At 37.6% G+C, this 19,030-nt stretch overlaps 1 protein-coding gene across 2 annotated transcripts in view; it reads left to right on the top strand.

Moving 5' to 3' along the window:
- SUPT3H (SPT3 homolog, SAGA and STAGA complex component) overlaps positions 1 to 19,030 on the top strand; it is a 589,460-nt gene that overhangs the window by 471,974 nt on the left and 98,456 nt on the right. The window lies entirely within an intron of this gene.

Raw genomic sequence — 19,030 nt, 5'->3', positions numbered from 1 at the left:
ATCTTTGTGTATAAGTCCAGCAATAGACTGTGTGTCTCTCATCTGTAGACCAGACTAGCTAAATTTACAGAAATTCATCACACAAGGTTGACTGCTGAGTGATGACATTTTTTTGACCACTGCAAATCATGAAACCATTTGCTAGGATGACTCATCAGGGACTGAAATCTGTATTAATAGGAAAACTAACCATATGGATGATATAACAGTTCTTTTTGAGGTAAGTAAAGGAAAAATTAAATACATAAAAAAATACATAATAACTTTCATTCTAGTGATACAAAAACATTTTTCCAACACTTTATGGGAACACAAAGGTGACCCTATCTCTTTAGATAAATAAGCAAGACACAACTTCTGAAAGAAAGGCTTTGAGGATAGGTTCAGGAATAGACTATGTAGGTTATCCAAAGAACAGCCTAGCTTAGACCAAAGTCAGCCAGAGTCAAGAATTCAGGTTAAGGGAAAAATCTTCAATCTTTATTGAAGTGAAGAGGTGAAAAAGGATTGCAATAGCAATATGGGCAAGAAGGATTGCAATAGCAATATGGGCAGCTGCAACAGGAAGCCAGCTAGCAGAGGGGGATTGGAAATGAAGGGCCGCCACGATAGCAATGCGAGCAGCTGTGACAAGATGCCAGCCAGCAGTTTCTCCTTCCGCTTCCCTTTCCACTCCCTTGCCTCCACCCACCAAAAACGTCATTTCCTATATAACACATCAGGACTTGCACAAAGAGTGGATGGGGGCCATTCTTTCTCCAAGCATATACATTAATAGAGTATGGTCCAATTACTATTTAGCCTCACGTGCTTGGGACCTCAGTGCATCAACTCAAGCCTCAGCCCATTACATATCCCGCTTTCTTTTGTTTTAGAACATAGGTGGTCATGCCATCCCTGACTCCTCAGAGAGGTCAGAGCCCCCAATGGGAGGTGATCACACCCGCCCTGACTTCTCTGGAAAGGAGGTGAAAGCACCAAAAAGGAGGTGATCATGACCCCCCTGACTTCTCAGGAAGGGAGGTGAAACACTAAAAAGGAGATAATCACGCCCTCTCTGACATCTCAGGAAGGGAGATGAAAAGCACCAAAGGGAAGTGGGGGTTGCTAGCGGGTTTCTGGGCTGAAGGGTCTTATTATGCACAAACCCATCAGCATGGGAAGTATTACACAAGCACATAGCAATAACGCAGAGGCTATTAGTGATGATTATCCCCACAGTCAGTACAGGTTTGATGTGGTGTAACAAACATGAATTAACTCATATTATCTACGTATTAAATATGTACATATGTAAATATCTACATATTAAAAAATGGCATTTTGAAGTACTGAAATATTCCAATGAAATGGATGACCTATGACATGCATCTGCCAGTACTGGGGGATCAAAGTCTTATAGATACAAGAAGTTTGAAGAAGGTGTGTATGAAGTACAAGTGCTGAAGACTGAAAAATAAGGCACACCCAAGTAATGGTATAACAAACAATATAAATCAACATGGTGTTGTAAAAGATTGCCAGAAGTCCTAGAAGGAGAGTATGTAAACAGCAGTCACACATACGCCTTCTTCAGCAGCCAAGAGATAGTCCAAAACCAATCTATTGTCTATTGCTTCACATATCAGGGAATCCAATGATTCCCCCAAGTTTTTGAAGTCCTGCAAAAGTCTTTTTATGTCTTAGGGAATCCAATTATTCCAGCAGATTTTGAAGTCCTGTAACAATCTTATCATTTCTCAGAAAATCCAATGATTCCTGAGGGCTTTCAAGTCTTATGGCTCAAAGAATCCAATGATTCCTAAGGGTTTTCAAGTCCTACAACAATCTTATGTCTCAGAGAATCCAATGATTCCTGAGGGTTTTGAAGTCCAACAATTTTCTATGTCCATGAGTCAAATGCCATAACTGCCACACTCTTTCAATGATGAACACAATCAGCAACAGCACAACCCGTTATTTCTTGGGTCTTCTCCTTCGTTTCAAGGGTCTGCTCCGTCTCTCTGCGATGGACAAGGCAAATATGGCTCTTTGGCACCCATCTGATTCCTTCTCCACCTGTAGAGATACAAGCAAACCCTCTCCCCCAAGCAGTTAGCCTATCTTGTCCCTTCTATTCACCACTTTCTGGGTCTCTCCACATCACCTGGCGATTATCTCAAGATAGTGGAGCTGCTCGCACTGGACACTGCCCTTCTGGTGGGTTTTAAAACCTGTCTGCCGGAGCCAGTGCATCTTTGTCAAAAATCAAGAAGTTAATAGTATAAAGAGCTAGATTTAGTAGTTCTCTAGGGTTACCTGTGGCCCCCCCTTTCTTTTGTTTTTGGAGCAGCGTCTTAATGTCTCTGTTTCTCCTCTCTACTACTGCCTGTCCTTGAGGATTAAAGGGTATGCCAGTGGTGTGTAAAATCTTATACTGTGCACAAAAGTGTGCAAAATGTTTGGAAGCATATGCAGGACAATTGTCTGTTTTTATTGCTTGTGGCACACCCATAATGGCAAATGCTTGTGTGAGGAATTCAGTGACCACTCGGGCTGTCTCTTTTGCTGTTGTTATTGCAAAAGTGAATCCTGAAAAGGTGTTTACCACAACATGGATAAAAGACAGACGACCGAAAGATTTATAATGGGTCACATCCATTTGCCAGATTTCATTGGGTCTCAAACTACAAGGGTTCTTCCCTGGAGGCATTGTAGGAGCGTGGAAAGGAAGGCAAGCTGTAGAGGCTTTTACTCCTAGCTTCCTCTTTTGTTATCCCAAATTGTAAACGCAAAGCTCGAGCAGCCTGATTATATTTAGAATGGGATTCCTGGGCCTCCTGAAATAAAGGTGTACTGGCTAACATAGTTAAAAGGCTATCTGCCTTTGAATTCCCATCAAAAATAGGGCCTGGGAGTCCACTATGTGAGTGGACATGCAAGATATAAATCTTACCTGGATGTTTTCTCACTTGCTCCTGAAGTTCCTTAAAGAGCTGATATATATTAGAAGCTGCAAATTTTATTTGGGCTGTGGCAATTCTTTGTACCACACCTACTGAATATGCTGAATCGGATATTATATTTATGTCTCCTGGGTAATAAGTAAGAGCTAACATGATCGCATATAATTCGTTCTGCTGAGTGGACTGAAAAGGAGTTCTGACTACTCTCTTTATAGTTAAGTCATGAGAGTATAGAGCACAAATATTGTGTTTGGACGCATCCGTAAAGATAGTTGGTCCTTTAAGAGGAACTTTAGAAACTTTTTTTTCAAGAATCCATCGCCAATTATGTAACAGTCTGGTTATCTTTAATGGAGACCCATGTGCAAAATTTGGAGCCATGGCTAATAAAATTTGCCACTCTGGGATGGTTTCACAACACACATTAATTTGTGTATTGGTGTAAAAGGTGTATATCTTGTCAGGTCTTGTCCCAGATAATTGTACTGCTCACTTAATGGCCTTTAATAAAATTCTAGCCACAAGCACTGGGTAAAAAGAGTAAGGCTTTGTTCTGGTTGTGTCGGGAGGTTCACCCACTCTATCACACTGATTCCTTGATGAAGGACTGCTGTGGGTACCTCTTGTGTGACAAAAACTGATATTTCCAAGGGTTTTTGAGTAACTCTTTCAACCACATTGGATAAAGCCAGTTCAACTTTTCTCAAAGCCTCTTGAGCTTCTTTTGTAAGCTGGTGTGGGGAATTTAAAGCATTGTCTCCTCTTAAAATGTCATATAATGGTTGTAACTGATAGGTAGTCAAGCCTAACACTCGTCGCATCCATTGGATATCTCCTATCAATTTCTGAAACTCATTTAAGCTGTTTAGCTTCTCTGTTCTTAAGGACAGTTTTTGTACTGTAAGCACCTTAGGGTATACTTCGTATCCTAAATATTGAAAAGGACCATGTCTTTGAATTTTCTCTTCAGCTATGTACAATTTGTAGTATTTTAGTGTTTCTATGGTCTTTTGTAGATATGCTTCTAGCATTTGTTTCTCAGGTGCACATCCTAATATATCATTCATATAATGTAATAGCATAACTTTTGGAAATGCTTTTCTTAGTGGAGCAAGAGCAGCAGCAATATACATTTGACACATAGTAGGGCTGTTTTTCATTCCCTGTGGCAAAACTGTCCATTCATATCTTTTATAAGGCTCAGCTAAGTTAACGCTGGGCACTGAAAAGGCAAATCTTTTCATATCCTCCTTATCCAGAGGGATAGAATAGAAACAATCCTTAATATCGATGACCCAAAGAGGCCATTCTCTCGGCAATTGAGTAGGAGGAGATGGAAGTCCAGGCTGAAGAGTTCCCATAGTTTCCATCTGTTCATTCACTTTTCTTAAATCAGTGAGCATCCTCCATTTTCCAGCTTTCTTTCTTACAATGAACACTGGGGAATTCCAAGGACTTAGAGAAGATTGTAAGTGCCCTTGTTCAAGCTCCTCCTGTACTATATCTAATAAGGCCTGAATTTTATTGCTACCTAAAGGCCACTGTTCTATCCACACTGGTGTATCCGTTTTCCATTGGATAGGAACTTCAACAGCAGCCCTGCTTAAAAAACCGAAGTACTCATTTTTAATCCTAATTGCTGTAAAACGTCTCTTTCCCACAGATTGATGGGGATTTTTTCAACTATTAAAGGAGTAAAAACTCCTGTTTTGCCTTCAAAAGTCCATCTCATAGGGGCAGCACTAACTTCAGCTGCAATTGATCTTCCTACGCCAGACATGTAGGTGTCTGCTTTAATCTTTGGCCAGTGACTGGGCCAACTGGCACCTCTAATAACTGTACGATCTGCACCAGTGTCTACCAGTCCTTCCAATGGTAGGCCATTTATATAGATCGTGAGCATAGGTCGGTCAGCTGTTACAGCTGCTGTCCAGTATATTCCTGGATTTTGTGGTCTGGATTCAGAATCTGGGTGACTATCACCAGGTTGCTTATTAGGATTCTGTTTGAGTAAATCTGATGCTACTACTTCTCCTGGGTGATAAGTTACACATTGTCTACTTGTATTAGTGACTGGGATATTATCTACACATTCCCCAGTTTCCCACATCAGTGTGTGGATGGACACTGTTTTGTACGTACAAAAAGGAGGTGAAATGGTCAAGCCTACTGTGCCTGGAGCAAGGGATCCATAGGCTGGAGAGGAACAGATTTCCCCTCTCCAGGGGGTATCTCAGTTGTCCCAGCTGCATACAGCTCTATTCTCCCCAATTGTAATTCCTTTCTCCCATCAGGTTGCATCCCGGCTGGTTGACTGTGTAATCCCCTTCTCCCATCTTATGGCTTTCTGGCTGATTGGTCATGTCTGAGTACTGGACTCCTAGGCACTCTCTGGATGCACCATTGGCTGCCATCATGCCCCAAGTGTTTTTTGTCTGGGGCCCTGGGGCTGGGCCCCTCATCCCATTTCCCTGAATCTGTCTATATTCTGAAGCCCAATGGAAGCCTCTGTTGCTTCTTGGACATGGGGTATTGGGTCTTGTTCTTCCCACCCTCTCATTCTGTTTCTGTACCAACATTGAGCTTTCAGATGCCCTACTTTTCCACACTGAAAGCATCTACGAGTCTCTCTGGAAGTCCCTTGCCAGAAGGGACTCTGTCTTCCCATGTTGGGATCTTGGGAAGTCTGCATCATAGCCTGGGTATAAAAGGCACCTGTGCCCACTGTGGCACTGCGTCTTATGAGCTCCTCTAAAGGAGCATCCTTGCGCATCCTAGTATAATTCTTCTGCAAACCTCATTAGCATTTTCCTTAGCAAGTTGCCTTACAATAATGTTTGTTACTGCATTTTCCCCATTTGTTCTTGTGATAGCTGTCTGCAAACGTCCCACAAAATCAGCAAAGGGTTCATTTGGCCCTTGTGTTATTTTTGTGAAGGCCCCCCCCCTTGTCGTCTTTATTGTGGAGGGAAGCCCACGCTTTGATAGCATTAGCAGCAATTTGCTGATATGCTACTACAGAATAACTAATTTGTACTGCTACATCTGCATAAAGACCTACACCTATTAGTAGGTCACAGGTGATTGCAGTATGAACTTCACTTTGACTATTTTGTTGGGCTTGTATCCTACAGAGCTCACTATATTCAGAAAGCCACAAGTAGTTTTGTCCAGGTTCTAGGCATATCCTTGCTATAGATTTCCAGTCATTAGGGGTCAAGATTTCAAAAGCCAAATTCTGTAATAACATCTTAACATAAGCATATAGCCCCATATAGAGTGCAAGCCTTTTCCAGGTCGTTGAGGATTTCTATATCAAAAGGTGAGTATCTTCTACTTTCTTGACCTGAAGAATTAAACTGTTGAATTACTGGAAAAATGTGGTGTTGAAATTCTGATACATTTTCCCTTCTTCTTTGGCCTTAATTAGTCCCTTTTGCAAGCTACTCATAGGAGCAGCTGGATGCAGGGGGGAGATGCTGGATGCTGGGGGGGAGGTGCTGGTGCTGTCACTGCCCCTCCCCCCCCCCACTACCCCTCCTCCCTCTATCCCGGAGAGTGAAGTTGATGGAGGAGAGTCAATTACCTGTTCCTTAGGTGGGGCTGAAGCTGCCTCAGATTCACCCCGCCCTTGAGCCTCACTTAAGTCTCCATGCCCTGTGGGGATATGGCCATTAATCTGTTCTTTGTCTTCCTCCTTTTTCTCAGGCTTCCCCATTTGGCTATTCCTAGAGTTTTTTCCTTTTCTTCTAGAACTTTTATGGTTTCTTAAAGCCAACTATATCATATTGTATAAATAGGATGCCTCGATGGAAATTGAATGAGGACCATTTTCATTGTAATATGAGGAGAGCTGTTGACCAACCAATACCCAGTTTTTTAGAGAGATTTGCTCTTCCTCTAAGAACCAAGGGGGGTGCGTTTTAAAGTACCCAGAAATCTAGCTGCCTGTTCCCAAGTTATAAGTAGCCTTGTCCTTCTATCAGCTTAAGCAGGCTTTCTATAGCACCACTCCTGGGTGGGGCTGGGGGAGGGGAGTTGGGGGGGGGGGGGAAGGAGAATCTTTAGCTAGCATCTGTCCCATTTCAGCCAAAAAAGGTTACTATTTTAGTCTTTAAGAAAATAAGTTCCCTGTTTGTCTTATACTCACCTAAGTTCCTGGTCACTGGAGACTTCTTCAGTGAAAGTAGGGTCCTTGGTTCCCACGCTTGGGCGCCAATTGTAATGATCGCGTATTTAAAATCAGCCGGAGTCAGGAACTCAGGTTAAGGGAAAAATCTTCAATCTTTATTGAAGTGAAGAGGTGAAAAAAGGATTGCGATAGCAATATGGGCAGCTGCAACAGGAAGCCAGCTAGCAGAGGGGGTTGGAGATGAAGGGTTGCCGTGATAGCAATGTGAGCAGCTGTGTCAAGACGCCAGCCAGCAGTCTCTCCTTCCCTTTCCCTCCCCTGCCTCCACCCACCAAAATCGTCATTTCCTATACAACACATCAGGACTTGCACAAAGAGTGGGCGGGGCCATTCTTTCTCCAAGCTTAAATATTAATAGAGTATGGTCCAATTACTATTTAGCCTCACATGCTTGGGACTTCAGTGCATCAACTCAAGCCTCAGCCCTTTACAGTTCAGCACCAAGGGTTGGACATAAGGTAATGAATTTCTTTGGCCACAAGAACTAAGATATAGATGTGGTTATACTAGCATTGGTAAGGAAAGTGGCCATATATATGAAGTGATGAATATTTTGTAGGACTTAAGTCAAGTATAAAAAATTGACTCATTTTGTTTGGACTATCATTGGTTGTCTTCTTCATCATAGGAATAGCTTTTATATACTTTCTTTATACACCAATATCTATATCTATTTTTGTCTTACAAAAGATATCAGAAGATCTATTCTTCAATGAAAATAATTTAATCTATAGTTTCCCTTCATTTTCCTGAATATTGAGTGTAGTATCCAGAAAAAGAGAAGGAAAGTATGACAAGGTAAAACAAGGTGTTTGAATGTCACTAGAGAATTTGATTTTGTCTTGGGCCTTATGTGTTGTCTATTTCTGTCTAGTATAAGTTTAAACCCTTCTTGGTTCCAGAGTGCTTACCATCCTAGAAATCGAGGAAGTCTACATTGGAGTCTCATATTTGGAAATTAGCCAAAAGGGATAATTTTAAAAACTAGGTCAAATTACTATGAAATTTTCTTTAAACAAGTAAGGAAAATGAGAGTTGTAACTGAACTGACTTTTATCCACTATGAATTTTATTTACTAATTCCAATTGGGCCCTCAGCAAAAAAGGGCATTCCTATTTAATTCTTTTGATTCCAAATTTCATTCCCCATAAGGCCTATCTCAAACTTTTTCTTTTCCTCCTTCAGCCTTCTATCCTACTCCTTATCCCAGCCTTCTCTATTGAGTAACTTTCCTTATACTTCTTCTCAAAATTAAGACTATTTGCCAAGAGGTCCCTCATTGTCCCCCTTCATCTCACATTTCCATGACACTGTGCTCTCCTTCACTTCAGTCTCTAATTATGAGAGGGCCTTTCTTTTTGCCAAGTTCAAGCTTTTTATATCCTTAATCCTTTTCCTTTCTGAGTTCCTCACCATACCCAGTCTCTCTCTAAGCTTCACTTTTTCCCTCTCTTCTGGTTCTTTGCCTACTGCCTAGAAACACACCCATCTTCCCCATCCTTAAAAAAAAAAAAATCCTAAATAAATACTCTCATGTCTACAGGTATTATCTTATATCATTCTTCTCATTTATGAGCTAAACTCCTTGAGGAAACTGTCTACATATTGTGCCTCCATTTTCCTTCCTCTCATTCAATTTTATAACTTCTGTAATCTCGCTTCTGACCTTATCATTCACCTGAAATGTTCTTTCCAAAGTTACCAGTGATCTCTTTATTGCAAAACTTGCAAGTGGCTTTTTATTGCTTTTCATCCTTATTGACCACTACAGCAGCTGACATGTTTTCCTTTGGATATCCCTTCCTTTCAGACTTTTCATGACTTGTCTCTCCTGGTTTCTGTCTCTTTTCCTGTATTTTCATGCTATTTTCACAAACAGTGGATATCCTCTAAGGCTCTGTGCTGGATCCTCTTTTCCTTTCATTCAATATTTTTTTTCATTTGGTGATCTTCTCATCTCACACAAGTTGTATTTGGTCTGTGCTAGTGATTACCAGATTACCATTTATCCATCCTGACTTTACTGCTAAGCTCCAGACTCTCATTACTAACTGCCTTAACTTTTTTTAAATAGTATTTTATTTTTTCAAGTACATGCAAAACTTTTTGTTCCAAATTTTTCTCCTTCTTTCCTCCTCTACCCCATCCCCAAGAGAGCAAGCAATCTGATATAGGTTAAACATGTGCATTTCTTCTAAACATCTTTCCATGCTATGCAAAAAAAAAAAAAAAAAAAAAATCAGATCAAAGGGGAAAAGCCAAGCAAACAGCAATAATAATAAAAAGATGAAAACACTAAACTTTGATCCATATTCAAATTCCATAGTTCTCTCAGTGGATACGAATGGCACTTTCTATTACAAGTCTATTGAAATTGCCTTGAATCACCTCATTGTTGACAAGAAGGAAGTCCCATCACATAATCTTGCTGTTACTGTATACAATGTTCTCTTGGTTCTGCTCACTTCATTCAGCATCACTTCATGTAAATCTTTCCAGGCTTTTCTAAAATCATGCTCTTGATAATTTCTTATAAAACAATAACATTCCAAAACATTCATATACTACAATTTATTCATCCATTTCCAGATGATGGGCATCCACTCAGTTTCTAATTCTTGCCGCTTCAAAAAGGGCTGCTACAAACATTTTTGCACTTGGGGGTCCTTTTCCTTCTTTTATGATCTCTTCGGGATACAGAATTGGTAGATACAAAGCTGGATCAAAGGGCATGCAATTTGATAACCCTTTGGACATAGTTCCAGATTGCTCTCCATAATGGTTAGATCATTTCACAACTCCACCAATAATGCATTAGTGTTTCAGTCTTTTCACATTCCTTCCAACATTTATCATTATCTTTTTCTATCATCTTAGCCAATCTGAGACAGATGAAGTGGTACCTCAGAGTTATCTTAATTTGCATTTCTTTAATTATGCCTGTTGAATTTTTAAAAATGGATATGCCAAAGGAATCTCATTCCAAATAGAACTCATGTGTTTCCCTCCCCCATCCCAGCTCTATTCTTTCACTATTTCTGTCAAAATTACCACCAATCTGACATTCATCCAAGTTTGCAACCTTCATGCTGTCTTTAGCTCTTCATTCTCACTTACTTCCTATGACTGATCAATTACCTTTGTCTCTCACACTTATCTCCTCTGTATTCTCATGGCCACCTTCCTATCTCAGCCCTTCATCACCTCTTCCCTAAATGATTGTAATTAGTTTCCCTATCCCAGGTCTTCCTCCATCCCAGTCCATCCTCCATATAACTGCCAAAGTGATTTGCCTAAAGGCCATGTCTGACTCAAATGGTTCTTTTAAAATCAAATATAAACTTAGGTGTTTAGCATTTAATGCTCTTCATCATCTAGCCCCTTCCTATTTTTCTTTTCTCCTAATACATTCCAGAGTTGAACCTGACTAATGGACTGGCTATTCTTCATACACAGTCTTCCATCTCTTGTCTATTCCTCTCTATGCCTCTCCGTACCCAGTCTGCTTTCCTCCTAATTCTGACTCTTAAAACTCCTGGATTCCTTCAAGATTCTATTCTAATGCCTCTCTGCACATAGCTTTTTCCTGTTCCACTAGCTGCCAGTATCTTCCTTTCTGAGATCACATTACCTCTATCCTGTGTGTGTGTGTATGTGTGTATATATGTGAGTGTATAAATATTATACACACACACACACACACACACACACACACATTTATGTACTTAGTTATTTACAGGTTATCTTCCTCAATAGAATATAAACTCTTTGAGAGCAGGAAATATGTTTATCTTCTCTTTTTACCCCTAGCCCTTCGCTCAGGGCCTGGCATATGATAAGAGTTTAGTAAAGGTTTGTTGATTGATTGAATTTGAGAGTAATCTAGTTTTATTTTCTGACTATACCATGCTTATTTATGTGCAGTATGATCTTCATCCTAGAAGAGAAACTGAAGGCACTTGAGGAATGCATTTTTACTCTCTAGGTTATCAGGAAGAATGATATATTTATTGAAAGAATGGTAAACGTAAAATAAGAATAATGTTGTTTTATTAAATAAATTAATTTACAGATTTAATACTATTTCATAGAATTAGACAAAATAAGACAATTCATTTTGAGGAACAAGACAAAGTAGCAATGAAAGGGGGAAGAAGGACTACCTGGCATTACAAGATCTGAAACTACACTATAAAGTATTAATCATCTCATCAAAGTTATTTTGTTTTGGCTAACAAATTTATACATTGATTAATAGAATTGGCTAACTGAGACCTAGAAAGAATCAAACATAGTATCCTAGTTTTGGTAAACCCAAAGAAACCAACAATACTAGGCCAAGAACTCCTTAGTAATAAAAACTGCTGGGGAAAATAGAAAGCAGATGGCAGAATTTAAGTTTAGATCAACATCTTATACCATATACCACAGTAAGTTCCAGATGATTATATGACTAAACTATGAATAGTCATATCATAAAAAATTTAGAGGAGAATAAAAGGAAATAGCTTACACAATTATGGCTAAGCGAAGAATGTTTTAACTAAGCAAGAAATAGATTTGAATAAATTGGATAATTTCAGTTACATAAAATTACAAAGATTTTGTAGAAACAGTACATGTAGAAATAGCAATAATTATAATTATAGCTAACATTTTTGTAGAGGTTACCATATGACAGACACTGTGCTAAGCTTTTCTAATTATTATCTCCATTGATCCTTATTTATATCCTGAAGTTGGGTGCTATTACTGTCTCCATTTTACATATTAGTAAGCATCTAAAGCTACATTTGAACTCATGTCTTTCTGACTCCAGCTCTAGTATTCTATCTACTGAACCACTTAGAGAAAAATCCTTAATTGTAGTGAAAAGAATATTTTGTAGAAATTTTTTCTGAGGTAGCCAATTAGGTAGTGCAGGAGACAGTTTGTGGCTATAAGGAAGACTTGATTTCCAATCCGGTTTCAGAAACTTAATATCTATCTGACCTGGGCATCTTCCTGCATTCCTCAACTTCATTGTCTTTATCAGTGAAATGGTAATAATAATGGCACTCACCTCACAAAGCTGTTGTGAGGAACAAATGAAATAATGTGTATAAAACATTTGCAAACCTTAAAATTCTATATTAATATTAGATATGTTGTTTTTGTTACTATAATACATATATAGAGAATTGACACAAATGTATAAGGAAAACCATTTCTTAATAGTTAAATGATCAGTGAATTTGAACCAAAACTTTTCCAAAATAGAATTGTAAGCTGTAAGCAACTACATTAAAGAATGCCCTAAATCATAATAAAAAGAAAAATATAAAGTAAGGTTACTCTGAAGTTCAAACACCTCATATTTGCAAAGATTATAAATAGGAAAAATGCACTTTGGGGATATCTGTGAATTAATCCAGCCAATAGAGGAAACAATTAAGAATTATACTAAAAATATTAAAATTTGCAACTTGATGACTTTGTAATAACCACTAATTGGCATAATAGTAAAGCTCCTATATGCAGAAAAATACTTATTTGTACATATACACATATACATGTACATATGTATGTGTGTGTGTATATATATATATATATATATACACACACACACGCATACATATGATAATGTTAATTTTTTTAAGTCTCGATTTCCGTTTCTTGTCTAGGCCTGAAGTAGAGGAGTATTACTCTTGTACTGATCGGCATGGGATTTTTGATCTGCTCCATTTCCTTTCTGGCCTGTTTAATCAGTCTAGTTCCTCTCCACCCACCCTGCTCAAGGCTCATTATCTTGATGTTGGACATATTTTGTAGACCCAACTTGCTTTACCCACTGCAGCTTAGAACTCTATAACTCTATCCTTCCCCTGTCTCTAGGATTATACACATGCCCCATCATATTTGGGCTTTAAAAATATTTATATAATAGCATATTTTATGGCAACAAACTAAAAAGAAGGTGGTGTCTACATTTGAAGACTAGATGAACAAAAAAGGCAACATAAATGTAACAAACATCATTGTACCATAAGAAATGGTGCATATAAAGAATCTATTGCTTTATGAAAGATGCAAAGTGGAATAAAATTAGCTGAACAAGGTCAATAATGACCATAGTAATATAAGGAAAAACAACCATGAAAGAATTTGGCACTTTAATCCAGGATAGTGCCCAGTCATGGTTTGTAAGGTCTTAGTGGTACCATGTATTTCCTGCCCTCAGCAGAGAATAAGTAGTAGACAGTAGATATGGAAGAAGTTATGCCTTTTCAAATGTGATTGATATATTGACTTGTTTGGCATGACTTGTTTTTATTAGGGGCTTACTCAGGTAAGAAATTGGAAGTTATAGTGACTTTTTAGAAAGAAAAAATAAAATATTTTTAAAATGAATTTTTAAAAACATTAGGGCAATTTGTAACTATGTCCAAAGGTCAATAAAACCATGCATATCCTTTGACTTAGTAATATTACTATTAGGTTCATATCCCAAAAGAGATAAAAAATAAAAGGAAAATGACTTATATGTACAAAAATATTTATAGCAGCTTTTGGGGGGGGGGGCAAAGAATTGGAAATTGAGGAGATGTCTATCAGTTGGGGAATGCCTGAACAAAGTGTGATATGTGATGATGGAATACTGTTATAAGAAATATTGAACAGGAAGCTCTCAGAAAAATCTGGAAAAACTTCCATAAGTGAAAACAATAGCTAACATTTATATTATATGCATACATACATACATAGCATTTTAAAAAGCTTTACTAGGAAGTATAAGGTCTTTTTTTATTATTATAGCTTTTTATTTACAAGATATATGCATGGGTAATTTTTCATTATTGACAATTGCAAAACTTTTTGTTCCAACTTTTTCCCTCCTTCCTCCTACAGGTTGACCAATACATGTTAAATATGTTGAAGTACAAGTTAAATATGTATACATGTCCATACAGTTATTTTGCTGAACAAAAAGAATCGGACTTTGAAATAGTGTACAATTAGCCTGTGAAGGAAATCAAAAATGCAGGCGGGCACAAATACAGGGATTGGGAATTCTATGTAGTGAATCATAGTCATCTCCCAGAGTTCTTTCCCTGGGTGTAGCTGGTTCAGTTCATTACTGCTCCATTGGAACTGATTTGGTTCATCTCATTGTTGAAGAGGGTCACGTCCATCAGAATTGATCATTATATAGTATTGTTGTTGAAGTATATAATAATCTCCTGGTCCTGCTCATTTCACTTAGCAGAAAGTATAAGGTCTTGAACAAAATAACTCAAGACCTTGGGCATAAAAGGTTTATCTCATATCATTAGATTTGGGAAGTGAACATCTGTCTAAAAAAAATCTGAGGATGAGATTTTAATTAAAATATTTTATGTGAAAATGAAAGTAGAAGTAAAAAATTTCCCACAAAGATCTAATTAAATCTGGTACTACCAAGAATTGCAAAGATATCATAGCAGAAAGAATATCAGGAGATAATTCTTAATTCACAGGGACTGGAATCAAGATGAGAGCCAGCAATAAAATTCATAGTCTCAGATGCCTATATGAACAAATAAATGAGGTAAACTAGGCATGTGAAAGCAAGGAAATAAATGTGACCTTAGAGGTGTCACTGAAACTTTGAACCAGATGTATGATTAGAATTTGGTTCTGAGAAGCAGAACTTATTCAGAACAAACAGGGTACTTAAAGGTGGGGGAGATTGAATAGTACTGAATATTGAGCATATACATTTAGGAGGAAGAAAAGAGAAAAGACCTTCCAAAGTCCAAGAAAACAAAACATGGCAGTGAAACAGGATGAAGCTCCTTGGAGGGGAGTAGACTCATTTTACAGACTCCGTGTTTGGAAAGAATAATTAGGATCATATAAAGTTCAAAGGGACCTTACTAGTCATTTTAGTCATAGGATTATAGGGCTAAAATTGGAAAAGAGCTCAGAAATCACTGAATCAAACGCCCACATTTTGCAGATGAGGAAACTGACATCAGGAGGTTAAACAATACCAAAAATCACAGAAATGGTAAATGACAAATCAGGATTTGAACTCAGGTTCTCCAACTCCAAATCCAGCACTCTTTCTGCTATAACACACTTCAATTAGGAATGGCATCTATTTAGATGCCAAACCTGTTATAAAGCCATGCTATTGTCTTCCTAAGAGTTGTCTAAATATCTCCTGAATTCTCTTTGTCAAATTGTCTAAATATATCCTGATATATCTCTATGACATTAAGAGAATGTCAGGAAATATTTAGACAATTTGACAAAGAGAATGTATGAATATATAGATATAAATGTAGATATGGCATTTATATGCAGCTAGTAACTAGTAAATTTATGACTTACCTTTAACCTTGAGAAGGAATTGAAGAGGAGAACTGCTATTTAGGATCTGATTTTTGACTAATAAAGTAGGATTGGTTGCTAAAGTGGATGGACACCATATGACAAAGATACCATTCATTCCATCAAAGAATTTGCAATAGACAAAAATAGACTGAATGAAGTTTGGAGAAATAGGCATTACTAGAATGGCAGAAGCTATATTTTAAAATTTTAATTTCACAAATAGAAAATGGAGAATATCTGGGAATTTAATACACTGGGGTTATTTTGCGCATCAAAGGAAATATTACATGTAAAGTACTTTTATAAACTTAATAAATGTTAGCTAATATTAGCATTATTATTAGCTATTAAGCACCACTGGAACAGGTACCATCCTTATATTTTTTCCTAGCATATACAATAGATGCATACTAACCACTTATTGCTTTTGTTAACTATCAACATCTTTGGATTTGATGTTAAAGTTGTTTTTTTTTTTTTTTCCCTACACATCTTCAAGACAAATGTTCAAATTAGAAGAAATGATATGTTGCTTAGCCCATGGTAGGTGTTTTGTTTTTTTATGGAATTGAGTTGAATTTAGCTGATTAGTTTCTAATAGCTACATTTGTTCTTAGGGAAATATTAAGCGACTTGGATTACTGCCATGCCACTCCTTGTATACCATCAGTAGACCCTTATCTTTTTAGCTGTTTTAAGGGCTCCTTCTATTGTGCTATATGCATCTGGAGTGCTAGAAACCTGCCCTACTTGTGAAGCAACTAAATCCCCATTAGTCCCTGCTTCAAGACTAAGGATGTCAACAGCCATGGGGCATATTAATTTCCCATTAGGTAAGCTGAAAGACATATGTCCAGAGCATTAAAAAAAAAATCATGATCATGCTAACTTTAGCCTTAATCCAACACAGATTCCAGCTTGAGGATGATATCTAATGAGAAGCTCAGCTATTCCCCAGAAGACTTTAAAACTATGAAACAATATCTGCCCTTACTATACTTTAAGAATGTCCCCCAGCAAAGAGATCTTAAAGAAGGGAAAGGGACCTGTATGTGCAAGAATGTTTGTGGCAGCCCTTTTTGTAGGGCCAGAAACTGGAAATTGAATGGATGCCCATCAATTGGAGAATGGCTGAATAAATTGTGGTATATGAATATTATAGAATATTGTTGTTTGGTAAGAAATGACCAGCAGGATGATTTCAGAAAGGCCTGGAGAGACTTACATGAACTGATGCTGAGTGAAATGAGCAGGACCAGGAGATCTTTATATACTTCCACAACAATACTATATGATGATCAATTCTGATGGACCTGGCCCTCTCCAACAATGAGATGAACCAGTTCAGTTCAATGGAGCAGTAATGAACTGAACCAGCTACATTCAGCGAAAGAACTCTGGGAGATGACTATGAACCATTACATAGAATTCCTAATCCCTATATTTTTGTCTGCCTGCATTTTGGATTTCCTTCACAGGCTAATTGTACACTATTTCAGAGTCCAATCTTTTTGTATAGCAAAATAACTGTTTAGATGTATATCCATATATTGTATTTAACTTATACTTTACATATTTAACATGTACTGTTCAATCTGCCATCTAGAGAAGGGGATGGGGGAAAAGAGGGGAAAAATTGGAACAAAAGGTTTGGCAATTGTCAATGCTGTAATTACCCGTGCATATAATTTGTAAATAAAAAGCTATTAAAAAAATAAATCATTAAATCACAAAACAAAAAAGAATGTCCCCCAGACTGTACATCCAGTCCATCAGTATATTTATGCTCCTCAGAAAATTTGGTTGAGGAAAAATCCAAGAAATGAATGTAGATGAATAATTTGTAACATAAATCAAATTCCATGCAAATCTATTTTTTCTTGGGAAACAAACATACTAGGCATTTCTCATTTGATATATTTGAAGAGTCCTCTAAATCTTGTCTGCTTGCTGGAGAAGCATTCATTTGGTGATGTTAAAAGACACAATTTTGATGTCAATAAACACCCCTTAAAATGCCTTTGATATTTGTATGTTCTATGAATAAATTCATAAGTATGTTTTTCATTAACATCATACCAATATGTTATAACATTTATAATTGAAGAAATGTAGTGTACATAACATTCTCTACTTTGCATCCAAGAAAATGCTAAAGACAGCCCTTCATTTTTTTCCTTGCTTGATTCTCCAAGGTGGTCAGCGAGGCATAAGCCAAACTGCCCTAGGGAACTGTTTGACTGCCACAGCAACTGTTTCCAGCTACACAGCAGCTGATAAAAGCTTTCCTATGAAGGCTGATTTTTGAGGCATAGAGTGTGGGCTTTCTGAGAAGCAAGGGCATGACGATCAAGGAACACTATAGCTGAATCCCATTAGTAATGGGATATCCACCTCCTACTCACCAAGATTCTTCTTTGCCCTGGTTTTTAATTACTGTTGCTGATTGAGATAATGTTATACAGAGAACCAGAGTGCTTCTTCCTACTTGGACCCCATTGCTAAGTGACTAGCGTGAACCAGCCATCATAATCAAGCAAACATCTACTGGACTCCTACCATATAAAATATACTAGACTAGTCCCTGTTGACAGCATGGTTGGAGAAACAGGATAATAGGATATCTGTGTATGTTTGTGTGTGTATGTAATGGTATTAAATAAAATATGCATATTGATGACAATGATGAAAGTGAAGTGCATCACTTATTCTTTTCTGTGAATGACATTTCATTGTCTGTTTCTCTTTCTCTTTGCACAGGCTATCTCCAGTCCTGGAATATACTTCCTTTTCATTTCCACTTTCTTTCTTCTAATCATAGTTTCTTTTAAAGTTCAGCTTCTATGCCAACTTCTACTGGAAATATCCCCATTCTCTAATCCATTTTCCCAATTCCTGTCCCCTTTCTCCTAGAAATTACTTGGTATATTTTGTGTTTAATTTTCTATATACATATTTCCCATTCTCTGAAACTGACTGAAATGAAGGGTTCAGGGGAATTTAAACATTTATTTCATATGTAGTAGATTTAGAGCAGTTTGCCATTTCCTTCTCCGGTTCATTTTTACAGATGAGGAAACTGAGCAAACAGGGTTAACTGACTTGCGAGGGTCCCACAGCTAGTAAGTGACTGAGACTAGATTTGAACTCAGGAAGATGAGTCTTCTTGACTTCAGGCCCAGCACTCCATTGACTGTGTCATCCGAATCACTAGGAGAGCAATATAATACACACCAAACAGAAGAGAAAAGTATTCAGGAGGAGGTTAATTTTTTCAGAGGGCAAAGTTAAGGAATTGAATTCTACTTTAGATAATGAGTTTTGGCTAATCAGAGGCCATTTCAGAATGTCCACATAGAAATAGCAGTTGGTGCTTCTCTTCAAGTACAGTTGTAGAACAATCCTGATCTTTTCTCCAGACCTAAAATACTCACATCCATAGGCCTGTCTAGAGCATCACTTCCTGCTTTAAATAATAGGAATATCCTGAGAATATATATGAAAATAAATCATGTCTTTTCATTTTTATATTAA

Source organism: Antechinus flavipes, chromosome 4 (genome assembly GCF_016432865.1).
Source record: "Antechinus flavipes isolate AdamAnt ecotype Samford, QLD, Australia chromosome 4, AdamAnt_v2, whole genome shotgun sequence".
NCBI classification, from domain to species: Eukaryota; Metazoa; Chordata; class Mammalia; order Dasyuromorphia; family Dasyuridae; genus Antechinus; species Antechinus flavipes.
Note: the sequence above shows the minus strand (reverse complement) of the source record. Positions and strands in the feature narration are given on the sequence as shown.